Source organism: Aethalodelphis obliquidens, unplaced genomic scaffold, assembly GCF_003676395.1.
Source record: "Aethalodelphis obliquidens isolate GAN/ISIS:26980383/991018 unplaced genomic scaffold, ASM367639v1 scaffold56, whole genome shotgun sequence".
NCBI classification, from domain to species: Eukaryota; Metazoa; Chordata; class Mammalia; order Artiodactyla; family Delphinidae; genus Aethalodelphis; species Aethalodelphis obliquidens.
The window spans coordinates 10,431,560-10,448,107 of NW_020838000.1; the positions used below are offsets into that span (position 1 = coordinate 10,431,560).

Sequence of the window (16,548 nt, forward strand, 5' to 3'; positions counted from 1 at the left end):
ATGCAGAGCGTGGAGGACAATGGAATGGGTATTAGAGCCAGGAAACCGTGGTCCCCAAGTCAAAAGAACAATCCCTAACAGGATAGTCTGGAAACACTGAGAATGAATGATAGTAGGAAGAGTGAAAGAAACAACAAAAAAATCTAAGGTCAAACACAGCACTAGAGAAAACATGCCAAAGGCCACCTTCTCCTATGGAGGGTCCAGGAAGCATCTGCTGGGGAGAGGCACAGTCAAGCTCACCAAGAGAGAAACAGCAAAAGGCAGGCAAATGGGTCCAGATGCTGTCCCCCTGAGTACCTGTGGAGGATGCTCTCGACACAAGCATGGTGGCAAGCTGTAGGTGACCCACAGTGCAGTTAGAGGGCAGCACATGATCAAGAATGAGAGTGACCTTAGCCCTACTCACAAACGTGGCCGACTCCATGCAGGGCATGGTAAATGGCAGAGAAATGGTCAGTATCGCTGCTTTCGCCTCTCTTCCTAGAGGCACTGAGCATTTTTGTTTTCTTCTGCTTTGGACAGACTGGTAATCATTTGTGTGCCTTACTGGTAGTTCTCTGTATGCCACCACACTCAGAACAAGAGGAAAAGTTTGATTGAATAAGTGATATTGGGATGACTGAACAACAATTTGGAAATAAGATTAAACACCTTACACCATAAACAAAAACAAACTCAAAATCAGGAGTTACATGTTGAATGTTAGGAAAACTAGAATAAATTATAATTGGCTAGCAAGGGTTTGATGAATCAACTTTCTAAAATTTGAAGCAGTTAAAATAATAGAAGAAACAGATTGATAAATTAAAATTTACATGCAAAATATAAACATCAAGACATCACTTATAAATAGGCAATAAACAAGAACAGATTTAAAGAAGAAAACAAATCATAAACAAACACTTTGAAAAACTTTGAACTTATATACAAAATAAACATTAACTTGCACTATTTTAAAATACTAAATTTGGAAAAAAAATAAACTAGTAAAGTGATTATAATAGTACTTTCTTATTGGGAAAGAAGTTTAATAATTCATATTATAAATCACAAACAGTATTCTTCTGGGACTTTATCTTAGGAAGTCATTTAAATAAGAAAAAAGTCAGTTGAAATGACAGCATACTATGGAAGTAAAGAATACGGGCTTTTGAGTTTTAAAATGTCTGATTTGAAATCCTGGATCTGGGAATTCCCTGGTGGTCCAGTGGTTAGGACTCCATACTTCCACTGCAGGGGGTACAGGTTTGATCCCTGGTTGGGGAAGTAAGATTCCTCATGCTGCGTGGCACAGCCAAAAAAAAAAAAAGTAAATCCTGCCTCTGATACTTACTCATTATATAAGCTTGGATAAGTTATTTAACACAACGAAGCTTCAACTTCTTCATCTACAAGCTGGAAGTGAAAATACCTGATGTAAAGCACTTAATGTTTAATAAGTGGATGCTAGCTAAAACTGAAGAATAAGTCCCAGTAGATGAAAGCTGGAAACAAACAATATCTAACATCCAATATGAAGAAAGCTATGAAAAGATATACAAACCAGGTGGAATATTAAGCAAAAATTTTAAAGATAGCTATGCTCAACAAACATAGTGAAAACTTTTCTCTGTTTACAGTGGTAATAGCGAAGTAAAACATGCATGCATGTGAACAAAGACTGGACAAGAATGCGAATAACTGAAAACATGACAGGTCATCTTATGGAGATTTAAAATGTTTTCTTAATGTCACACTGCTTTTCTACTAAATGAAAAACATAAGGAAAAAAATAAACGGTTGAGACTTCTGGTTTCCAGTCTGGCATATAAGGAGCTTGGAAGCAGCCATTCTATGTTAACAAGTAAAAATGTGAACAAACTGAAAACCAACAGCTCTTCTTAGATACATCTGAGAACTGAGACCACAGGGCAAACTGCTGCCTCCAAAATTTAGAGAGACAGACAGGTGAATACAAAATATCACAACCTAACTGAGTAGAAACCTGTGAGCAGAAACCTCAGTGGAGCCAGTACCGGTACAGGAAAAGCTAAACTGTAACTGACCAGTTGCTGGAGGCTCAGGGTGGACAGGTCCAAGAGTGAAGAACTTCAGGGGAGCCCGGCTTTGGCAGGGTGTGCCCACAGTTCTGAGTTCTTCCTCTAGGAGCTGTACCCGGTCCTCGCAGTACAGCTGGAGAAAATCTCTGCGGCTAGAGAGAGCGGAAAAGCAGCCAGAGTGCACTGTTCCTCAGGAGGCCTGCCCTCAAAAGAAACTTTTAGCACAGCGAACCTATTGGGGTTTTATAGAACCTAAACGACCTAGGGAGAGGGAGACACCCAACTCCAGCCCCCTCTAGCCATCCTGTCCCACCAGAGAGGTGGGCTAGACTGGGCAGTGTGAACTTGTCAAGTTCACTAAAAGACAGACCACAGGACAAAAGAGCACTTCTCACTTTCCACACCTGGCCAGCACTACTAAATGCCTGTTTATTACTGCTCCTCTACCCAGTACCTCATGTCTCATATCCAGCTTTCAAAAAAGAATTACTAGGCATACTAGAAGGAAAAAAAAAAATTTGAAGAGACACATCAAGCAACAGAACCAGAGTCAGAAGTGGCAGACATGTTGGAATGATCAGACCAGCAATTAAAAATAACTATGATTTGGACTTCCCTGGTGGCACAGTGGTTAAGAGTCCATCTGCCAATGGAGGGGACATGGGTTTGAGCCCTGGCCTGGGAAGATCCCACATGCCACAGAGCAACTAAGCCCGTGCGCCACAACTACTGAGCCTGCACTCTACAGCCCATGAGCTGTAACTACTGACCCCGTGTGCCACAACGACAGAAGCCCATGCACCTAGAGCCTGTGATCCACAACAAGAGAAGCCACCGCTATCAGAAGCCCACACACCGCAATGAAGAGCAGCCCTCGCTTGCCACAACTAGAGGAAGCCCGCGCGCAGCAATGAAGACCCAGTGCAGCCAAAAATAAACAATATAATTAAGAATATATATATATATATATATATATATATATATATATATATATATATATTATAAAGTTACCATTTAAAAAAAATAGTGAAGATTGGTTCAAGATGGCGGAGTAGAAGGATGTGCGCTCACTCCCTCTTGCGAGAGCACCGGAATCACAACTAACTGCTGAACAATCATTGACAGGAAAACACTGGAACTCACCAAAAAAGATACCCCACAACCAAAGACAAAGGAGAAGCCACAGGAGAAGCCAAAGGAGACAGTAGGAGGGGCACAATCACAATGAAATCAAACCCCATAACCGCAGGGTGGTTGACTCACAAACTGGAGAACACTTATACCACAGAAGTCCACCCGCTGGAGTGAAGGTTCTGAGCCCCACGTCAGCCTTCCCAACCTGGGGGTCTGGAAACAGGAGGAGGAATTCCTAGAGAATCAGACTTTGAAGGCTAGTGGGATTTGATTGCAGGACTTCGACAGGACTGGGGGAACCAGAGACTCCACCCTTGCAGGGCACACACAAAGTAGTGTGCACATTGGGACCCAGGAGGAGGAGCAGTGACCCCACAGGAGACTGAACCAGACCTACCTGCTAGTGTTGGATGGTCTCCTGCAGAGGTGGGGGGTGGCTGTGTCTCAACGTGGGGACAAGGACACTGGCAGCAGAAGTTCTGGGAAGTACTCCTTGGTGTGAGCCCTCCCGGAGTCCACCATTAGCCCCACCAAAGAGCCAGGTAGGCTCCAGTGTTGGGTCGCCTCAGGCCAAACAACCAACAGGGAGGGAACCCAGCCCCACCCATCAGCAGATAAGCAGATTAAAGTTTTACTGAGCTCTGCCCACCAGAGCAACAGCCAGCTCTACCCACCACCAGTCCCTCCCATCAGGAAACTTGCACAAGCCTCTTAGATAGCCTCATCCACCAAAGGGCAGAGAGCAGAAGCAAGAAAAACTACAATCCTGCAGCCTGTGGAACAAAAACCACATTCACAAAAAGATAGACAAGATGAAAAGGCAGAGGGCTAAGTACCAGATGAAGGAAAAAGATAAAACCCCAGAAAAACAACTAAATGAAATGGAGATAGGAAACCTTCCAGAAAAAGAATTCAGAATAATGATAGTGAAGATGATCCAGGATCTCGGAAAAAGAATGGAGGCAAAGATCGAGAAGATGCAAGAAATGTTTAACAAAGACCTAGAAAAATTAAAGAAAAAACACCTGGAAGAATTAAAGAACAAACAAACAGAGATGAACAATACAATAACTGAAATGAAAAATACACTAGAAGGAATCAATAGCAGAATAACTGAGGCAGAAGAACGGATAAGTGACCTGGAAGACGCAATGGTGGAATTCACTGCCATGGAACAGAATAAAGAAAAAAGAATGAAAAGAAATGAAGACAGCCTAACAGACCTCTGGGACAACATTAAATGCAACAACATTCGCATTACAGGGGTCCTAGAAGGAGAAGAGAGAGAGAAAAGACCCAAAAATATTTGAAGAGATTATAGTCAAAAACTTCCCTAACGTGGAAAAGGAAATAGCCACCCAAGTCCAGGAAGCACAGAGAGTCCTAGGCAGGATAAACTCAAGGAGAAACATGCCGAGACACAAAGTAATCAAATTGACAAAAATTAAAGACAAAGAAAAATTTTTGAAAGCAACAAGGGAAAAACAACAAATAACATAAAAGGCAACTCCCATAAGGTTAACAGCTGATTTCTCAGTAGAAACTCTGTAAGCCAGAAGGGAGTGGCATGATATGTTTAAAGTGATGAAAGGGAAGAACCTACAACCAAGATTACTCTACCCAGCAAGGATCTCATTCAGATTCAACGGAGAAATCAAAAGCTTTACAGACAAGCAAAAGCTAAGAGAATTCAGCACCCCAAAACCAGCTCTACAACAAATGCTAAAGGAACTTCTCTAAGTGGGAAACACAAGAGAAGAAAAGGACCTACAAAAACAAACCCATAACAATTAAGAAAATGGTAATAGGAACATACATATCGATAATTACATTAAAAGTGAATGGATTAAATGTGCCAACCAAAAGACACAGGCTCGCTGAATGGATACAAAAACAAGACCCATATATATGCTGTCTACAAGAAACCTACTTCAGACCTAGGGACACATACAGACTGAAAGTGAGGGGGTGCAAAAAGATATTCCATGCAAATGGAAATCAAAAGAAAGCTGGAGTAGCAATACTCATATCAGAAAAAATAGACTTTAAAATAAAGAATGTTAAATAAAGAGACAAGGAAGGACACTACATAATGATCAAGGGATCAATCCAAGAAGAAGATATAACAATTATAAATATATATGCATCCAACATAGGAGCACCTCAATATCTAAGGCAACTGTTAACAGCTATAAAAGAGGAAATCGACAGTAACACAATAATAGTGGGGGACTTTAACACTTCACTTACACCAGTGGACAGATTATCCAAACAGAAAATTAATAAGGAAACACAAGCTTTAAATGACACAATAGACCAGAAAGATTTAATTGGTATTTATAGGACACTCCATCCAAAAACAGATTACACTTTCTTCTCAAGTGTGCAAGGAACATTCTCCAGGATAGATCACATCTTGGGTCACAAATTAAGCCTCAGTAAATTTAAGAAAATTGAAATCATATCAAGCATCTTTTCTGACCACAATGCTATGAGATTAGAAATCAATTATAGGGAAAAAAACCTAAAAAACACAGACACATGGAGGTTAAACAATACGTTACTAAATAACCAAGAGATCACTGAAGAAATCAAAGAGGAAATAAAAAAATACCAAGAGACAAATGACAATGAAAACACGATGATCCAAAACCTATGGGATGCAGCAAAAGCATTTCTAAGAGGGAAATTTATAGCAATACAAGCCTACCTCAAGAAACAAGAAAAATGTCAAATAAACAATCTAACCTTACACCTAAAGGAACTAGAGAAAGAAGAACAAACAAAACCCAAAGTTAGTAGAAGAAGAGAAATCATAAAGATCAGAGCAGAAATAAATGAAATAGAAACAAAGAAAACAACAGTAAAGAGATCAATAAAACTAAAAGCTGGTTCTTTGAGAAGATAAACAACAAAATTGATAAACCATTAGCCAGACTCATCAAGAAAAAGAGGGAGAGGACTCAAATCAATAAAATTAGAAATGAAAAAGGAGAAGTTACAACAGACGCCACAGAAATACAAAGCATCCTAAGAGACTACTACAAGCAACTGTATGCCAATAAAATGGACAACCTGGAAGAAATGGACAAAGTCTTAGAAAGGTATAAGCTTCCAAGACTGAACCAGAAAGAAACAGAAAATATGAACAGACAAATCACAAGTGATGAAATTGAAACCGTGATTAAAAATCTTCCAACAAACAAAAGTCCAGGACCAGATGGCTTCACAGGTGACTTCTACCAAACATTTAGAGAAAAGCTAACACCCATCCTTCTCAAACTCTTCCAAAAAATTGCAGAGGAAGGAACACTCCCAAACTCATTCTATGAGGCCACCATCACCCTGATACCAAAACCAGACAAAGATACTACAAAAAAAGAAAATTACAGACCAATATCACTGATGAATATAGATGCAAAATTCCTCAACAAAATACTAGCAAACAGAATCCAACAACACATTAAAAGGATCATACACCATAATCAAGTGGGATTTATCCCAGGGATGCAAAATATTTATATTGCGTATCAATATACACAAATCAATCAGTGTGATACACCATATTAACAAATTGGGAGCAGGGAGAAGTTCACTCGCGTCAGCTGATCCTAACTGACAACAGGAGAGGAGGAACCCTAGGAGGCAGTGAAGGAGGAGGGGGATGGAAATGGAGATGAGGATGGATCCACTGGTGCCCTGAGGAACAGCCCACACCTCCACCGGGGCCCCGGGATCCCCTGACGCTTCCTCGCCACAGCAGAGCTGCTTCTTGGTAGGGTTCCCGGGACGCTGCGGTCGGGGAGGGAAGGGCATGGCCCTGCACCGGACGAGTGATAGCCCTGGAGCTCCCTCTGCCCCCGGAAGGAAGGCGGGGGTGGTGGGGCTGGTATAAACAATAGATGCAGCTCTGGCTTCTGCCAGCGTGGGGGGGATTTGGGGTGCCCTTCTTTGTTCTTAGACCTTGCTGCTGCCCCTCGGGTTGTGGTGGTGTTGTCCGGAAAGAAGGAAGGGTGAGGAATCCCTGGCTGGAGAGAGGCGTCGAGGTATCCTCTGAAATACTGACTTAAGCTGGATAATATTGAAAAGTTCCTGACCACTCTCCTTCATTACCAAAACCTTGTGTCTGAGGCCCCATGCATGCGCCCACCTCAGTGAACCCATCAGATCTCTCTCAGATAGCCATAACAGACCCTCTCAAGTTAATTTTAACCATATATTTGCCTGCACTTTATGGAGGATGAAACTATCAAGCCAAGTCAACATTGCTGCTGATCCAGGAGGCTTGGCAGCAGAAAATTAAACACCCGAATGTTTGTAAATGTGTGAAGAATTCTGATAGGACATCGAATGTTTTTTTAAAAACATTTTTTTAAGGGTGTTCAGAGCCCTGTGGAGGCTGTGCTCAGTCTTCAGACTCAACGCCTTTGTCTTCACTTCTGGGGAAAGCCCAGGTACTGTTATATTGTAGATGCTTTCCTTCCCAGTCTGAATATGAGTGCGCAGACTTCCCCAGCAGAGAAGGGCCTGAACCCTGGGCTGTTGTGCCAGGAGAGTTACACCTGCAGCAGGACTGATGAAGCCGTCTCCGAGTGTGATGAGTGCTGCAGCCTGCAGTGTCTCCGCTGCTAGGAGAAGCTCCAGCGGCAGGAGCGCCTGAGAAACCATGAGCGGATCAGACTCAAAGCTGGCCACGTCCCTTACTGTGACCCCTGCAAGGACCCCAGTGGGCGCTCTCGAGGTATGAAGCAGACGGCAGACGTGAGGTGCCAGACCTGTAAAATCAACTTGTGCCTGGAGTGCCAGAGAGGACTCATTCTGGGGGTAACAAAAGGAGGCACCCTGTTACTGTGTACCATGTGGCTAAGGTCCAGGCATTGCTGGAGGAAGAAGGGATGGATGAGGACACCAAGACAAAGAAGATGACTGAGAAGGTTGTGAGTTTCCTCCTAGTAGATGAGAATGAAGAAATTCAGGTAACGAATGAAGAGGACTTTATTAGGAAATTGGACTGCAAATCCTATCAGTATCTGAAAGTGGTTTCCATTTTTGGAAATACTGGGGATGAGAAGGCTCATACCCTCAACCACACTTTCTTTTGTGGCCGGGAAGTCTTCAAAACCTCCCCTGCCCAGGAGTCCTGCACTGTTGGAGTGTGGGCGGCATATGATCTAGTCCACAAAGTAGCAGTGATAGACACAGAAGGGCTCTTGTGGGCTACAGAGAATCTAAGCCAGAGAACACGGCTGCTGCTTAAGGTCCTGGCCATTTCAGACCTCGTCATCTATCGAACTCATGCAGACCGACTGCACAATGACCTCTTCAAGTTCCTTGGGGACGCCTCAGAAGCTTATCTGAAGCACTTCACCAAGGAGCTCAAGGCTACCACTGCCCGCTGTGGCCTGGATGTCCCCCTGTCCACCCTGGGCCCTGCTGTTATCGTTTTCCACGAGCCTGTGCACACTCAGCTGCTAGACTCTAATCGCCCCTCCGAGGTGCCCGAGAAGCTCATCCAGGACCGGTTCCAGAAGCTGGGCCACTTCCCTGAAGCCTTCAGTTCTATTCGTTACAAGGGAACGAGGACATACAATCCTCCCACAGACTTTTCTGGTCTTCGGCGTGCTTTGGAGCAACAACTAGAGAATAACAACACCCGTTCTCCCCGGCACCCGGGGACCATCTTCAAAGCTCTGAAGGACCTCAGCGACCGCTTCAGCGGTGAGATCCCTGATGACGAGATGGCACACAGCTCCCTTTTTCCAGATGAGTACTTCACCTGCTCCGTCCTGTGCCTCAGCTGTGGGGCTGGATGTAAGAACAGCATGAATCACGGGAAAGAAGGAGTACCTCATGAAGCCAAAAGCCGCTGCAGATACTCTCACCAGTATGACAACCGGGTTTTTACCTGCAAGGCCTGCTACGAGAGAGGCAATGAAGTCAGCGTGGTGCCCAAGACGGCTGCTTCAACCGACTCCCCCTGGATGGGTCTCGCAAAATATGCCTGGTCTGGGTACATAATCGAATGTCCCAACTGCGGCGTGGTCTATCGTAGCCGGCGGTACTGGTTTGGGAACCAATATCCTGTGGACACAGTGGTGCAGACAGAGATTGTGCATGTGTGGCCTGGAACTGATGGATTTCTGAAGGACAACAACAATGCTGCCCAGCGCCTCTTGGATGGGATGAACTTCATGGCTCAGTCGGTGTTTGAGCTTAGCCTTGGGCCCACCAAGGTTGTGACGTCCTGGCTGACAGACCAGATCGCCCCTGCCTACTGGAGGCCCAACTCCCAGATCCTGAGCTGCAACAAGTGTGCTATACCCTTTAAAAATAATGACACCAAGCATCACTGCCGGGCCTGGGGGGAGGGCTTCTGTGACAGCTGTTCACCCACGACCCGGCCAGTGCTGGAGCGGGGCTAGGGCCCTGTGCCCGTGTGGGTGTGTGACAACTGCTATGAAGCCAGGAATTCTCAGTTAGAAGTTACTGAGGCACAGGTGGATGATAAGGGCGGGACGCTGATTGTTCGGAAGGTGGGCAAGTCCGTGCAGAACACTTTGGGAGCTGTGGTGACGGCCAATGACATACCACTAGGTTTGGTGAAGGATGCGGCCAGGCCGGTGTACTGGGTACCAGACCATGAGATCCTGCACTACCACAACTGCCAGAAGGGGTTCAGCGTCAAGCTTTCCAAGTACCACTGCTGGGCCTGCAGACAGGGCTTCTGTGATGAGTGTTCCCATGACCACTGGGCTGTCCCCTCTTGAGGCTGGGACCATCCTGTCCGAGTCTGCTTTAACTGCAATAAACGCCTCGTGACCTTTAATGCCCCCCGCAAAAGTGAAGAATAAAACCCATATGATCGTCTCAATAGATGCAGAAAAAGCTTCTGACAAAATTCAACACCCATTTATGATAAAAAAAACTCTCCAGAATGTGGGCATAGAGGGAACCTACCTCAACATAATAAAGGCCATATACAACAAACCCACAGCAAATATCATTCTCAGTGGTGAAAAACTGAAAGCATTTCCTCTAAGATCAGGAACAAGACAAGGATGTCCACTCTCACCACTATTATTCAACATAGTTTTGGAAGTCCTAGCCATGGCAATCAGAGAAGAAAAAGAAATAAAAGGAATACAAATTGGAAAAGAAGTAAAACTGTCACTGTTTGCAGATGACATGATACTATACATAGAGAATCCTAAAGACGCCACCAGAAAACTACTAGAGCTAATCAATGAATTTGGTAAAGTTGCAGGATATAAAATTAATGCACAGAAATCTCTTGCATTCCTACACACTAACAACAAAAGGTCAGAAAGAGAAATTACGGAAACAATTCCATTCATCATCGCAACAAAAAGAACAAAATACCTAGGAATAAATCTACCTAAGAAGGTAAAAGACCCGCACTCAGAAAATTATAAGACACTGATGAAAGAAATCAAAGATGACACGAACAGATGGAGAGATATACCATGTTCTTGGATTGGAAGAATCAATATTGTGAAAATGACTATAGTACCCAAAGCAATCTACAGAGTCAACGCAATCCCTATCAAATTACCAATGGCATTTTTTACAGAACTGGAACAAAAAATCTTAAAATTTGTATGGAGACACAAAAGACCCTGAATAGCCAATGCAATCTTGAGGGGAAAAAAATGGAGCTGGAGGAATCAGACTCCCTGACTTCAGACTATACTACAAAGCTACAGTAATCAAGACAATATGGTACTGGCACAAAAACAGAAATATAAATCAATGGAACAGGATAGAAAGCCCAGAGATAAACCCATACACATATAGTCAACTAATCTATGACAAAAATGCAAGGATATACAATGGAGAAAAGACAGTCTCTTCAATAAGTGGTGCTGGGAAAACTGGACAGCTACATGTAAAAGAATGAAATTAGAACACTCCCTAACACCATACACAAAAATAAACTCAAAATGGATTAGAGACCTAAATGTAAGATCAGACACTATAAAACTCTTAGAGGAAAACATAGGAAGAACACTCTTTGACATAAATCACAGCAAGATATTTTTTGATCCACCTCCTAGAGTAATGGAAATAAAAACAAAATTAAATGGGACCTTATGAAACTTAAAAGCTTTTGCAAAGCAAACTAAAAACAAGACAAAAAGACAACCCTCAGAGTGGGAGAAAGGATATGCAAATGAGTCAGCGGACAAAGGATTAATCTCCAAAATATATAAACAGCTCGTGCAGCTCAATTTTTATAAAAACAAACAACCCAATCCAAAAATAGGCAGAAGACCTAAATAGACATTTCTCCAAAGAGGACATACAGATGACCAAGAAGCACAAGAAAAGCTGCTCAACATCACTAATTATTAGAGAAATGCAAATCAAAATGACAATGAGGTATCACCTCACACCAGTTAGAATGAGCATCATCAGAAAATCCACAAACAACAAATGCTGGAGAGGGTGTGGAGAAAAGGGAACCCTCTTGCACTGTTGGTGGGAATGTAAATTAATACTGCTACTATGGAGAACAGTATGGAGGTTCCTTAAAAAACTAAAAATAGAACTACCATATGACCCAGCAGTCCCACTACTGTGCATATACCCTGAGAAAACCATAATTCAAAAAGACACATGCACCCCAATGTTCATTGCAGCACTATTTACAATAGCCAGGTCATGGAAGCAACCTAAATGCCCATGAACAGACGAATGGATAAAGAAGATGTGATACATATATACAATGGAATATTACTCAGCCACAAAAATGAAGGAAATCGAGTCATTTGTAGAGACGTGGATGGATCCAGAGACTGTCATACAGAGTGAAGTAAGTCAGAAAGAGAAAAACAAATATCGTATATTAACGCATATATGTGCAACCTAGAAAAATGGTACAGATGAACTGGTTTGCAAGGCAGAAATAGACACACAGATGTAGAGAACAAACGTATGGACAACAAGGGGGGAAAGTGGCCGGGGGGGTGGTTGTGGTGTGATGCATTGGGAGATTGGGATTGACATGTATACACTAATATGTATAAAATGGATAACTAATAAGAACCTGCTGTATAAAAAAATAAATTAAATAAATTTCAAAAATTCAAAAAAAATAGTATCACCAATTAATTGGATATAATTATAGACTACTTCATCCAATAACACCAGAATACACATTCTTCTCAAGCTTGCATGAAATATCCTGTATTCATCAAGAGAGAAAACATGATGGGCCATAAAACATACCTTAACAAATTCTAAAGAACAGAAATCATGCCATGTCTGCATTGAGACCGCAATGGAATGAAACTAGAAATCAATAACAGAAAGATAACTGGGAAACCCTCAAATACTTGGAGATTGAACAACTTGCTTCTATGGTGACACATGGGTCAAAGGGGAAAGTTTAAAATATTTTGAACTAAATGAAAATACAACTTATGAAAACTTGTGAGATGCAGCGATAGGAGTGTAGAGAGGGATATTTGGAACAGTATTGAATACATATACTAGGAAAGAAAAGAGATCTAAGATCAATAATCTAAGCTTTGGTGTGACCAAGGTGGTAGAGTAGGAAGGCTCTGAGCTCACCTCCTCCCATTTTGGGTGCACCAAAATTACACCTATTTACAAAACAACTATATGAGAACAACCTGAAGGCTAGCAGAAAAGATTTTCCACAACTAAAGATATAAAGAAGGAGCCACAGGAGACTGGTAGGAGGGGCAAAGATGCAGTTTAGTCAACACCCACAAACTGGAGGGTAATTACAATTGTGGAGGCTCTCCCCAAGGAGTGAAGGGTCTGAGTCCTACACTGGGCTCCAGCCCAGGGGTCCTGCATAGAGAAGATGAGTCCACAGAAGGTCTCGCTTTGAAAGTCAGTGGGGATTGCATAGGGGAGAGCCAGAAGGCTGAAGGAAATACAGACTCTGCTCTTAAAGGGCACAAGCAAAATCTCACAGGCTCCTAGACCCAGGGCAGAGGCAGTAACTTGAAAGGACCCTGGGTCAGACCTACTTGCTGATCTTAGAGAGTCCTAGAGAGGCAAGAGGCAAATGGGGTCCCCCAGGGCACATAGATACTGATGGCGGCCATTTTGAGGTACTTGTTCTACCACGAGGACACTAGTGCTAGCAAGCACCATTCCGGAGTCCTCCCTCTAGCCTATTAGTGCTGGGGGCTTAGCTACCCATCAGCAGATGGGCACCAGCCCTGTATCCCCCAGGGCCACACAGCCAGCCACCCTGGGACCCAGCCCTGTCCAACAGCAGGCCTTCCAAAACATATAAAACAGGCCCAGATAGGTTCACTGGTAAATTCTACCAAACACTTAAGGAAGAAATTATACTAATTCTTTACAATCTCTTCTAGAAGACAGAATCAGAGAGCATGCAGTCATCCCTTGGTATCCATGGTTCCAGGATCTGCTGCAGATACTAAATCCACGGATGCTCCAGTCCCAGAGCCGGCCCTCAGTACACAAGGTTCCACAACTGTGGATTCAACCAACTGCAGATTGTGTGGTACTGTAGTATTTATTGAAAAAAAAATCCACGTATAAGTGGACTCATGCAATTTAAACCCGTGTTGTTCAAGGATCAACTGTACTTCCAAACTCATTCTATGAGGCTGGCATTACCCTAATGCAAAAACCAGATAAAGACATTACAAGAAAATAAAACTGCAAAAATCCTCAACAAAATATTAGCAAATCCAATCCAATAATTTATAAAAAGGATTATACACCATGACCAAATGAGATTTATTCCAGGCATGCTAGGCTGATTCAACATTTGAAAATCAGTTCGTGTAATCCATCACAACAATGGACTAAAAAAGAAAAATTGGATGCAGAAAAAGCATTTGAATACACTAATATGTATAAAATAGATAACTAATAGAATCTGCTGTATAAAAAATAAATAAAATTAAATTTAAAATAAAGAAAAAGCATTTGATAAAATCCAAAACTCTTCATGATAAAAACTCTCAGTAAACTAGGAATAGAGGGGGGACCTTCCTCAACATGATCAAGAGCATCTACCAAAAAACCTACAGTTAGCATCATACTTAATGGTGAGAAAAACTAAGTTTTCCTATTAAGATCAGGTATAAAACAAGGATGCTCCCTCTTGCCATTCTTTTTCAACATTGTACTAGAAGTTCTAGCTAATGCAATAAGACAATTAAAGGAAATAAAAGACATACAGATTGAGAAAGAAGATATAAACCTGTCTTTCTTTGCAGATGACATGATTATCTACGTAGAAAATCTGAAAGAACTGATAAAAATAAACCTCCTGGAACTAATAAGTGATTATAGCAAGGTTACAGGATAAAATGTTAATATACAAAAGTCTATTGCTTTCCTAGGGACTTCCCAGGTGGTCCAGTGGTTAAGAGGATGCAGGGATCCAATGCAGGGGATGTGGGTTCGATCCCTGGTCGGGGAACTGGGATCCCACATGCCACGGGGCAACTAAGCCCACACGCGGCAACTACTGAGTCCACACGCCACAACTAGTGAGCCCACGTGCTGCAACTACAGAACCCATGTGCTCTGGAGCCCGTGCACCACAACGACAGAGCCCACGTGCTCTGCAGCCCATGTGCCACAACTAGAGAGAAGCCCATGAACCGCAACAAAAGATCCCACATGCTGCAACTAAGACCCGATGCAGCCAAAAATAAAATAAATAAATATTTTTTTTAAAAACTCGATTGCTTTTCTATATACCAGCAATTAACAAGTGGAATTTGAAATGAAAAACACAATACCATTTATATTAGCACCCCAAAAATGAAATACTTAGGTATAAATCTAATGAAATATGTAAGAGATCTATAAGAGAAATCACCAAACTCTGATGAATGAAATGAAAGGATTCCATGTTCATGGAGAGGAAGAATCAATATCGTCAAGATGTCAGTTCTTCCCTACTCGATCTACAGATTGAATCCAATCCCAAATAAAATCCCAGCAAGTTATTTTGTGGATATCGATAAACTGATTCAAAAGTTTATATGGAGAAACGAAAGACCCAGAATAGCCAATACACTATTGAAGGAGAAGAACAAAGTCTGAGAACTGACACTATCCAACTTCAAGACTTACTATAAAACTACAGTAATCAAGTCAGTGTGGTATTGGCAAAAGAATAAACAAATACATCAATAAAAAAATAAAACAGAGAGCACAGAAACAGATCTACATAAATACAGTCAACTGATCTCTGACAGAAGCAAAGGCAATACACTGAAGCAAAGACAGTCTTTTCAACAAATAGTGCTGGAACAAGTAGACATTACATGCAAGAAAATCAGTCTAGACACAGATCTTACCCCTTATGTGTTTTGTCCAATACCACCAAACAATTAACTCAGTTCTGACACTATCTACTTAAAGGTAGTGTCAGATCCCACAGCCTAAGGGCTCACTCCTTCCCCACTTTAGATGATAATTGCAAATCCAGGTTATCTGTGCTTCTGACTGACTAGTTATAGAGATTCCCACAACCCTCTCCTCCTGTTTGGTAATTTGCTAGAGCAACTTACAGAACTCAGAAACATTTATTTACATTAACAGTTAATTTAAAAAGACATGATAAAAGATAAAGATAAAAAAGCCAGATGAAGAGGCATATAGGAGCAAGGTATATGGGAAGGGGTGCCCTCTCCCTGTATCTCCAAATGTTCACCAACCCAGAAGCTCTCTGAACCCCATCTTTTTGGGTATGCTTGATTAAATCACTGGCCATTGGTGACTGAACTCAAACTCCATCCCCTCCCCTCTCCCAGGAGGTCAGGGGCTAAATTACAACCCTTCAATCACATGGTTGATTACCCTGGCAATCAGACCCCATACTTAGGAGCTTTCCAAAATTTAACACATTAACATAAACTCAGGTGTGGTTGAAAGGGGCTTGTTATGAATATCAGAAGACACATATTGCCCTTACCACTTCGGAAATTCCAAGGGTTTTAGGAGCCCTGTGATAGAAATGGGGATGAATACTAAACATATATTTGTTATTATAAATTTCATCACATACACCCTTCACAAAAATTAACTCAAAATTGATCACAGATCTAAATGTAAAGTGTAAAACTACAAAACTGCTAGAAGATAACATGGGAGAGAACCTAGATAACCTTGAGTATGGTGATGACTTCTTAGATACAACACCAAAGGCATGATCCATGAAAGAAATAACCGATAAGCTGGACTTCATTAAAATTAAAAACTTCTGTCCTGTGCCCAGAAATAAACTCACACACCTGAAACAGGAGGGAAGGGGGCAGGATACAACCTGTAAAAGAATGACATAGCTATTGGATAAAAAATAAACCGGTTAGAACCAACTAGG

General features: G+C 42.1%; 1 protein-coding gene and 1 pseudogene across 3 annotated transcripts in view; one reads left to right on the forward strand and one right to left on the reverse strand.

Annotated features, from left to right (window-relative positions):
• The window catches only part of BTD (biotinidase), a 60,192-nt gene that overhangs the window by 25,888 nt on the left and 17,756 nt on the right, over nucleotides 1–16,548 (reverse strand). The window lies entirely within an intron of this gene.
• LOC113609391 (zinc finger FYVE domain-containing protein 1 pseudogene) lies at nucleotides 6,742–10,065 on the forward strand (annotated as a pseudogene).